The sequence below is a fragment of the Physcomitrium patens genome, chromosome 11, assembly GCF_059467195.1.
Source record: "Physcomitrium patens ecotype Gransden chromosome 11, ASM5946719v1, whole genome shotgun sequence".
In the NCBI taxonomy this organism is placed as follows: domain Eukaryota; kingdom Viridiplantae; phylum Streptophyta; class Bryopsida; order Funariales; family Funariaceae; genus Physcomitrium; species Physcomitrium patens.
The window spans coordinates 13,205,905-13,216,545 of record NC_143420.1 but is presented as its reverse complement, the minus strand read 5'-3'; positions in this window follow the sequence as shown (position 1 = coordinate 13,216,545).

Below are 10,641 nucleotides of genomic sequence, written 5' to 3'. Positions count from 1 at the left end.
TATACAAATGAAAATTATTGAATTTGTTGTGTTTGCCATTGGAAACACAAAGCATCCATGTCCCCCAACAAAGGCTCATGTCTCTAAACCCTATACTAGGGATACAACCCTACTTTTACACCACTTGACATTTGGATAATACATGTAGTTGAGAACATGGGATCTACAGATAGGGATATGGAACCATTAAATTACAAAGTTTTTAAATAATTTTTTTTGCTTCATGGTAGTTGTCAACATTTTTATTTTTATTTTTATTTTTTTCAAATAGTGGTAAAGAATCTTATATGAGGGATAAAAAAAATAGAAATAAACAAGTGAATGAACAAGCCTTATTGTTGCTTGGTTTTGATTATTTAGTTCATTGATTAGAATATTGATTTTTGGTTATAGAAGATGTGGTGTAAATAGGAGAATATCATTTAGAGCTTATTTGAGATGTCTCCAAAATATGTAATAATAATAATAGAATTAGAAAATTACTAGAGTTAATTCTTTGCTAAATTGCACAAGTTTTCACTTCTATGTTATATAATAAGTAGGTTCAAGTAACATAATTCTTTGCATTTAATTGTTGATGGAAAAGTGTATATATAAAAAAATATTGTTCAATGTTGAAAAGACAATGAAAAAAGATTATAACCTTTATCTTAATGTATACCAATCATAGAAAAGAACAAAGCTGAGTATCATAATTCCTTATAATTTGAATAATATATTTATTAAAAAAATATTTGAAATTAAATAAAATTAAAATATTTATATCAATTTTAAATATTAATTATTTTTATTATATTAAAAAATATTTTATTATATCATATATTTTATTTTAAATTAAGTATTATAAAAAATAAATTAAAATATATTTTACAAAAAATTTCATATGAAAAAATCCAACTATATTTAATATTTTTAAAAATATATTTAATCAATAATAAATCTGGAAAATTCGATATATTTATAATTTTTAAAATATTTTATTTTTAAATAATTAATATTAATTAAAAATTATTTATTAAATTTTGAATAATAATGTATTTATTTATGTATATATATGTACATATATGTAGAATTTTATATAGTAAAAATGTATTTATTGTAACATAAATATGAAACATCATTTTTAAAATAATTTGATATTTTTAAACTTGTAACTTGGAAATAAAATTTCTTTACATAGTTTTCTTTTTATTAATGGATTGAAAAGTCTGCAATGATTATAACCCACTAAAAGATAGCAAGTTGGTATTAAGAGAGATAAGTCTTTATATTCTAGTTGTGACATTCTTAATTTTGTTTGATAGATACGAATATAGATGTAATGGCTCTTTAATAATTTTAAAATTTTAAAAAATCTAAAACATCAAACAAAGAATTTATTGAACAACACAGAATTTAATATAGGATATTAAGGTACTTTATTTTTACCTTATATATATACATACATTCACTTTTATATATATAAATATTTAAATTAGATATTTTTTATTATAGATAATTTTTGTTATAATATTTTTTTTAATAAATAAGGTAAAAAATTTACCTTCTTGCAAGTTTCAACCTAAAATAATTCTTTCAATAAATATGTTAAAATACTTGCTAAAATCAAAGTCATTCTTGTAATACTGCAGATTTTAAACCACTGCCATAAAGTTGTCTATTCTTTTCCTTTTTATTGGCACAAGTAGTATTAATATATATATATGTATATATATATATATATATATATATATATAAAAATTAAAAAATTAAAAAAACTCTAACTGTGTACCTTTGTGTCAAGGCATGCTAAGGTACATTGAAATAATATACATGTAGAATAAGGCCCTAAAGATATCTTATAACACTTCTATTGTAAAAATGATGAATCCAATTTGTCAAACTCTTGAGTTTTAGTTTACTTACTTTTCTCTTTTAGTTTCTAATAAGTTCTTTGCTATCTATTTTTTTGTTCCAATTGTAAAATAGATTTTTCTAGTGTTAGGTTGTTTACCAATTTTCTTGCACTTGGCATTCTACTCCATCTTTCACTAGTCAAGGACACTTGCTCACATTTGACATCTTCTTTATGTATTAATATATTCTTAACTTTCATATATGAAAGTATTTTTTTATTTTAAAATAATTTGTAAAAAACTTGTTTAAAAATCATCATATTATTTTGAATCTTCTAAATTTGAAATGCAATTTTTATGGAATTACAAATTATTTTCACAAGAAAACTTTCTAGGGTCTCTATTTTTTAAGACTTGTAATAATTTTATACATAATTTTATACATAATTTTTCTTTTGTCCATTCCCATATATGTTTAGTTAAAAAAAAATTATCTAAACCTATGCAAGGTAGATTCCAATGAGCCAAGAACACTTAATTTGTATAATGGAAAAGATGATCTATTGGATTGTGCTCTCTATGCATCAATTGAAACTCTTTTTATGTCATATGAGCATTGCTTGGTTGCAAGCTTGAGGCTTAAATCATACATCCAATCACATAAACCCACTCTACATAGTTTTACTTTGGAAGGTCAAAGTATTTCAAACCATGCATTCCTTTTTTGTATTTCAAGGTTGTGTAAATTTGAATTAGAAAACCAGCTGCGGAGCTTGTATTCAGGTACTATTTGTTCCCCATTAATTTCCCAAACGGGCAGATCAATCACGGGCAGCCTGCGATACCCCAGTACAGAGGGGCAGCCCCTGAAAACCACTTCATAACTCAGCATGATAAGTGCTAAACACGCTTAGCGTACAGGCTTAATTAATCAAGAGGACCCCTAAAACCCTGGCACCCGACCTGGCCGGCACTCAAGTAACCGCGGTGGTACAACCTCCTCCCCCACTCGAGTATAGGTTCACGCGATTTTAGGTCCCAGTCGGGTACAAGGCAGGGGACTGACTCCATCCAAGATAAGTCCGTCTCCTTCGCTCACGTTGGCCGTGTTCACACCGTGTTGCTTGGTGGGGGACACTAGAACATTCCGCCCCTTCCCTTTGAGCCGTCCTGGGAAAAGAAGAAGGCCCTAGGGCTTTGGGGGTGGGCATAGGAGTGGTGGGTGCGGGGGGTCGGGTTTATGTGGCCCCCCACCCCCATCATTGCCCCGCCGCAGAGAATAGAAGCTCCGGTGCTATGAAGATTCGGAGTGGATATGGGAAAATCCCTGGGATATGCGGAAATAGGGGGGTCGGGCATGGGTGATGTATTTATGGCGCGGGAGGGGGCACGGAGAATTGGAATCCTCCTCCCTCCGACTTTCACGGGTGCTCCGTGATGGGCCCGGTATCTGGAGGTGGTTGGACATCCCCTCTTTTACTTATGTATATGTTGCAAAATGCAAAAGTAAAAGTAAAACGTGTGTCATGTTTTTTTTTGCATTATTCTTCTCCACAAAGTATTGTAGTCTTCAAGATGACGCATTGGTGACAAATGCAAGATACTTTGTATCTTATTTTATTTATTTTTTTGGCACAAATGAACATTGGTTTCATTATGTGGAGAAATAGTTCAACCACTTAACTGTATGCAACCTCAGGAATCGACAGAGTTAGGGATTAGTGAAAATTAGTAGTAACTACCTATTGGTTAGTAAGGTGCATCAGTTTAACAAAATTTGTAAGTAATCTATTGACTAGGCTCAAGCCTATTCACATTTATGGTAATTGGAGAATAAAGCCTTAATGAAGCCCTATAAGGATCCATTGAGGATGGTCTACCATCCATGTTGCAAAGACCTTGATACTACACTACCTACTATAGAAATTTTGCTTAAGTTTCCTTTCTACAGTTGATAAAGGCTAGCCTTGAGTTTTTACTTTCTTCCATTCAACATGTCCACAATCAATAGAAACCTAATCATATCCACTACATGAGTTTTATCTAAGTGCCAATTAATTTGATTAAAACATGCATTATTTTGTTTGAACCAAAAGGTCCAAAAGACAATAATTCTAAAAGCCATCCATCCCTGACTAATTCAATGGAGCTTTCTCAGGACATAGTCTGAGAAATTTCCATATTAACATTGGCTATGATCTTCATGCTTGCCAAAAGCTAAGAGAGGTATTCATGATGTGGATGCTCCATTGCCATGCACTTTGTGTTGAAAGACACTTTTGAAACATGTATAAGATAGATTCTTTGGATTATCTTAGACATACATGGCATCTTGTATCAATTGTCAAACTTGTTTGGTCCATCCATAGGTTGACTACAATAGCCTTGTGTCACATCAACCAAAGAAGCCTCGCTTCCTTAGGTGTGCTATCTTTATTTCATACTATGGACTATTGTAAGAGACAGTCAATTGAAAGGATCTCCTTGCTATTTCTAAATAATTACATTAAAAATTAAATATTTTTATTTTAATAGATCTTATCTATTTTAAATAAATAATTTATGAATGGAATCATGAAGTCTTGCCTTGGCCAATGCCAATGACAAGAATCCTACGTTAATTTTTCCACCCTCCTATAATACAATAGGACTTCAATTTTTTAGGAGCCTATATAGATACATAACATATACACCTGGTATAAGTTGCCTTGCAATTCAAGGTGAGGTCTCTTGTCACTTTCTAATGGAAAGCAAAGAATGAATGGCTTTAAGCACCTTAAGACTAATAAAACTACATATTGAAGACTATTGGACTTAAAGGACTTGACTCATAAGGAGTCGCCACAGGAAAATGAATCATTCTACATATCATAAAAGATGTAGCTAGATATATTATTGTCATCATTCCAAAAACACTCCACTCATTTTTTATCCAAGGCAGATGGATTTAGTGTGAGTAAACACCTCTAAAAAGCTATGATGTACTCAATAATTGCATCTCATGTACCAAATTCTATAAACAAGAGTCCAAACTGCTCTATAGCTTTTGTTGCCATGAGAAAGCAATTGTTGGTCATGGTATCTCCAACAAACTCCATACCTCTCCACTACAAGTGTATTGCATTTAATCTATAGAATCTAGCACTAATTAAAGAAGTGAATGTGGACCACCAAAATGGTTCACTCATTAATTTGTCATGCAAACTACGTTGGGATTGAGAGAGCTCTTTGAGAAGCTACCACCATGACACCATAATCTTATTCTACATTTTTAAATTGTGCTTTGCATGCAAATTTGATAAGGTGAAGTTTTTAAGGCTAGATGGCTAGAAATTCTTCTTATATGTCTAAAAGTGAGTTAACCAGTACCAAATCATCAAATATAGATTTGATATACTAGACTCACATACCTTCAGCATCAATTTTGTCATTAATATTGTGAAAGCATTGATTGGATTTATGAGATTAAATTTTTTTCAAGCTTTTGATAGATAGTGCTGAATCTAAGCAACCTTATTGGACATCTAGTTCATTGTTCTTGTCAGTAGAAATTTCTAAGTATTAGAATTTTTTTTGAATAAGTTTGAGTTTTCTCTTCTTTAAATAGATATAAAGAAGAATAATGAAAACAATATGATCTTATTTGCAATGACCTCTCTTCTTATAGAATTGAGCTTAGGTAAGTAATAATATCTATTTTTTTTTATTAATCCAATTCTTTAAGAATTCATCAATACTACTTGGCATAAGAGATACTTCAAAAGGTGAATCTAGAAGAGTATTGATTGCTAATTCTTCCACCGATGTTATAATTAGCGTATTGGTCCATAGAAGCCGATCACATACTTTAGCGACTTGATAATATCCTTGAGATTTTTTTCTAATTAAGTATCAATCCAAAGCCCTAGTAGAAAGTGTCAAGTATGTCAATGGTACATAAAGCCAAGGATTCTCCTCCTGCAATGGTGATGAAAGTATTATTGACATACTAGGCTACAACTTATTATTAGTCCAAGATAGGTAAGTGGATTCTTTTTACGGACCTAGCTAAGATACTTACTTTGAGTACAGAGTTCATAACTTCTATGACAATAAAGAAGAGTTCTTGTACCAAGAGACATCCTTGACATATTCTTCTTGTGATACTAAATACCTATGAAAGAACACTTTTAACCTTCACATTAGACAATACATCTAGCAAGAGAATCTTAATTATTGAAATGTAAGCCTTAAGGAGGCCAAGAGCTAACATAGCTTAAAAGGAAAAATGTGAGTTGATCATATTATAAGCCTTGCTAAAATCTAGTTTTAGAAAAATGAGATCTTGATTGAAATATACAACTCAATCTATAGTCTTATGTATTAAGAATATATTATCTAAAATATAATACACAAGTAGGAAGAAAAATTATTTGGCATTGATTACATCCATAAGAATGGGTTGTAAGCGAAGTTATATGATTTTTGCAAATAGCTTGTATGTTACATTGAAGAATATGATTGACATCTAATTTATGAGGTGCTAATGTGCTCCTCTTTTTTATATTAAGGAGATGAATCCTCAGATGATTCTAAGTAGCATTATGTTATTTTTAAGTACTTCCAAGATCATGACAAGATAGTCATACTTAATGAAGTCTTAATATTTTTTTATAGAATTCCATAATCACATCATCTAGATATGGAGTTTGTTCGAGTGCCATGCTTTTCAATGTAATTTTTAATACTAATAGACTAGATAGGGTGCTTAGAACTTTCTTATTGATTGTTGAGAGGTGATTGAAGAGGCCTTCAAAAGTGTGGATTGTTGCTTCTTTTTATGCCTCAAATAGAGTGGTAGCTTTTTAGAATGCAACATAGTATTCTCTATAGACCCATTCTAAATTCTTTTTGTCTATAAAAACTATGCCTTATCTATCCACAAGTTAGAGTCGCTCTAAAGAATTCCTTCAAATACGTATCATTAGTTTACTACCATTTAATCATGCTCCTAATATATTTTCTATTAGCCTGTCTTTTTTTGTGTGACTAAAGTTGATTAGTTATAAGATTGAGATTGGATTAAATGATTGAAACAAAGAAATTAGAATAGAGGGTAGTGATTGCCTCTAATAGCAAGGAACAAAGATTCATCTCATCTTCTTTGTAACTTTCTACTTTATGCCAACAAAAATCTTTGTATAATTCAATAATTCTTTGAAACTTTTCAATGAATCTAAGGTCGAGATTAACTTATCAAATTTGGATAATACTAAAGGCTATCTTCTCTACGACTAAATAGCAACTATTTATTTTATATATTATTTTTGATTTTTCTTTAATCTAAAGCAAGATTTGTGACAAAATCTAGAAGTGATCATAGTGGTTACTATCACTTTTAATATGATAGGAGCTCATAGCTAGAATATTCATACTTATGGATTTAAAAACATATAATTAGTTAAGCTATATTAGAGCCCTAACATGTTCTCTTCTCTTATTATTCTAAAAATATTTAATTGAGTCACTAGTCAAAAAACTATTTGTGATATGAAAAATTATGATAAGCTTTTTAAATAGCCTCTTTTTAGCTTCTATCATTATTTTATTAAAAAAAAAGATTTATCCGTATATTTGGCAACCATGTTCTAGTTTCTTCTAAGAATCTATTGACAATTTTTGAATAAGATAGATAGAAGCTCAAACCATAAGGATATTTTTTTACCTATTTTTATTGATACATCTATGTTTAAGACATCCATATCTTATTTGGAAGCTCTAAACATCCACACTTAGTGAGCCTTCCCATAATATGAGTGTCTAAAGCTTGAGACAAGATAAAAGATTTATTGAGCCACCTATAAGCAGATCCTTCTTTTATAAGCACCCTCTTCCTTTAGTTCATGTTGATATCCTACAACAATCTTTTTTATATAAAAATTTGCTTATTGCCAGATAGACTTAGCCAAAGCAAAGAACTTATATCCTTAAAGCTTATGCTCTTGGAAACATAATATATCAAGTCCTAGTAAAAACAGATGATAATAATTTTAGATTTTATTAATCTTTTATAAGTACTTAAATCCTTGAATGTTCTGAGATATAATTGTGATTTTTATGACAAATAAAGGGAGGAAAGATATAGAAGATGAAAGATGAAAAGAGAGAGAAGAAAAGGAAAGAAGGGGAGGAAAAAGAAGGAGAGAGAGAGATAGTGGAGAATTACAAGAGTCTGTGGATTGATTTTGATTTGGTATTAATTTTTGAAGTGCTTCAATGAGACTAAAGAAGTATTGAGCTCTACCATTGGAAAAACTTTAAAATAGCAAAATAATGTTGAAATTGAAAATCTATGAGCTTCTTTACTTGAAGGGTGAAAGAGCTACCATTCAAGGAAATTAGTTCCTTATCTTGGATCCACTTTAGAAATTTTATATAGAAATACTTCAAAAAATTGAATCAGATAGGATCATTGATAGAGAATAAAGAATTAAGGCTATTAACAAGAAGTTTATTCTTTGTATTGAAATAAAAAATTATCCTAAGTATACCATTGAGGCATCATCCGTACTCCCAAAAACCATAGAGTAGGATAATAGAACAAGCCTATTCAGATCAATGGCCATTCTTACATGGGCTCCTATTCCATTATCAGCTTGGACATGAAAATCACTTGTCTAGCCTTTCTATCCTACAATTATTTCATGAGAAGGTTGAAAGAAAATAAAGCTAATATGAGTAGGGATGATATAATAATAGAAAAGAAGTGTGGCCTTTGATATTAAGCTTCATTAGATTCATTCTATATACTACCCACCTTAATAGAGTGGTTACTACATATATGTATTAGATTCAAGATAATTGGAGACTTTCATTGGATTTCTTCTTTCTAATTTAATCCATATTCTAGTACTCAATCTATCTTTCTTGTAATGGATTAGCCAAAGACAAGTCTTAGGTTAACTAGGTTTCAAGGATCATGGACTATTAATGCATTATTATATATCCCTACATTAGAATGAAGATCATAAGTAGAAAAAAGCAACCAGCCATGGATAGATAGAATAGCTAAATGCTCAATCTTATCAACTAAATCAAAATTAATTGTTGTCCAAATTACTTGTGTCCATTGCTTGAATGTCTCTAATTTTTCTTATTGCCTCAAGATCTCGCTTTTGGATAGTCCTTGGACCTTTTTGCCACAGTGCACCTTCTTCCAACCATTCCATTCTCATTCTAGAATTTTATATGATAAGTCTAAGAATCGGTGTCGGGATACAGAGAATTTGGCTTAAAAAAGCATTGGGCTTTTAGCTATCACTAATTGCTCAACCAAGCCTCAATATTAAAAAAATAAATAAATACTAAGTTTATATATAAAATTATTCCTATAGAAGCAATTACATCAATACATAAGCCCTAAATACCAAAGATCACCAAAAATATAATAAAAATATTATAAAACCTTGTATATCCTTAAGATGATTTTTTTTCAAATTTCAATAGCTCATATCTCACGATTGGAGAGTCCAAACAAATCCAAATTTTATATGAAGTAGTAATATACTTTTGAAAACTTTCACAACAAATTTCGATTGGAAATTCGTGATAGATCTTGAGATATTGCCAAAATCCTAATAGTAGCTTCAAACCCTTGCTTACATACACCTATGTGCAAATTTCTTCATATCTTACAAAAAAAGTACTCAAATACCATAAAACTTTGATATATACCTTTTTAATCTAATCACACACACTTCTAAAAGTTCCGAGCGAAAAATTCATCTTGAAACTTAAGATATGGCTCCAACCATTATTATCAATAAAACAACTTACTTAGTGCCTTTGAATTACATATGCTATTTTCAACACTCTATAACTTCTTCATACAAACTTCAAATATAGAAATTCTTTCATAAGAGATATAGATCTTGAAATCACCCTTGCAGCTACTTCTTTCAAACTCCAAAATCTATCATAAAACTCCTTGTATTCTTAAAATAGCAATAATACATCTTAAAAAGACACCTTAACTTCAAACAACTATAACTTCATCAACTTAACTCCAAATCCTCTAAAATTTTTACACAAGTTATAGTCCAAATTCTAAACTTTATAATCTTTACTTTTGATTCTCAAATGTTCTTTTTAAAGTTTCCAAAATCCTTGTTATGGTCACCAAGAGCCTACTAATTACCTATTGGGCATGGCCTTCAATCAATAGGAATAAAGATATTTATTTTTAGCCTTCATCCATCCATACCTTACCTTCATCTTTCTAAATAAGCTTCTTAGAGGTTTAAATCTTCATCTTTGAGTCCCAATCTTTTCCTTAATTTTTATATTAGATATCTATATTCTAGATATTTTAAATACTATAATCAATATAGATAAACCTCAAAATAAATTTTCTTACATCAACTCTTTTTAAATTTAGCTACTAACTATCCTAAAATATATCAATATTTATAAATATATTATCTATTTTAATTAATTTTTACATACTATAAAAAATTACAATACAAAATTAGGCCTTAGGTTGATATAACAATTATTAAAAGACGGGTCTTTTTCTTAAGAGCCACCGGCAATTCCTACAACCCTCGAGCCATTCAAATTACTATACATGATTGCCATATTTTTATCTTCTTCTACTAAAGAAAAGGAGGAAGAAGAGTGGAAAGATAGAAGAAGTTTAGATTTTGTGGATTTGGAAGTTTGTGGTCCTTGATTATATTATCTTTTATAGCCTTAGACTCTTTTCTTCTATTAAAGAGCCTTTCACAATCTTTGATGAAGTAATTAATTGACAAGCAAAATAAGCATC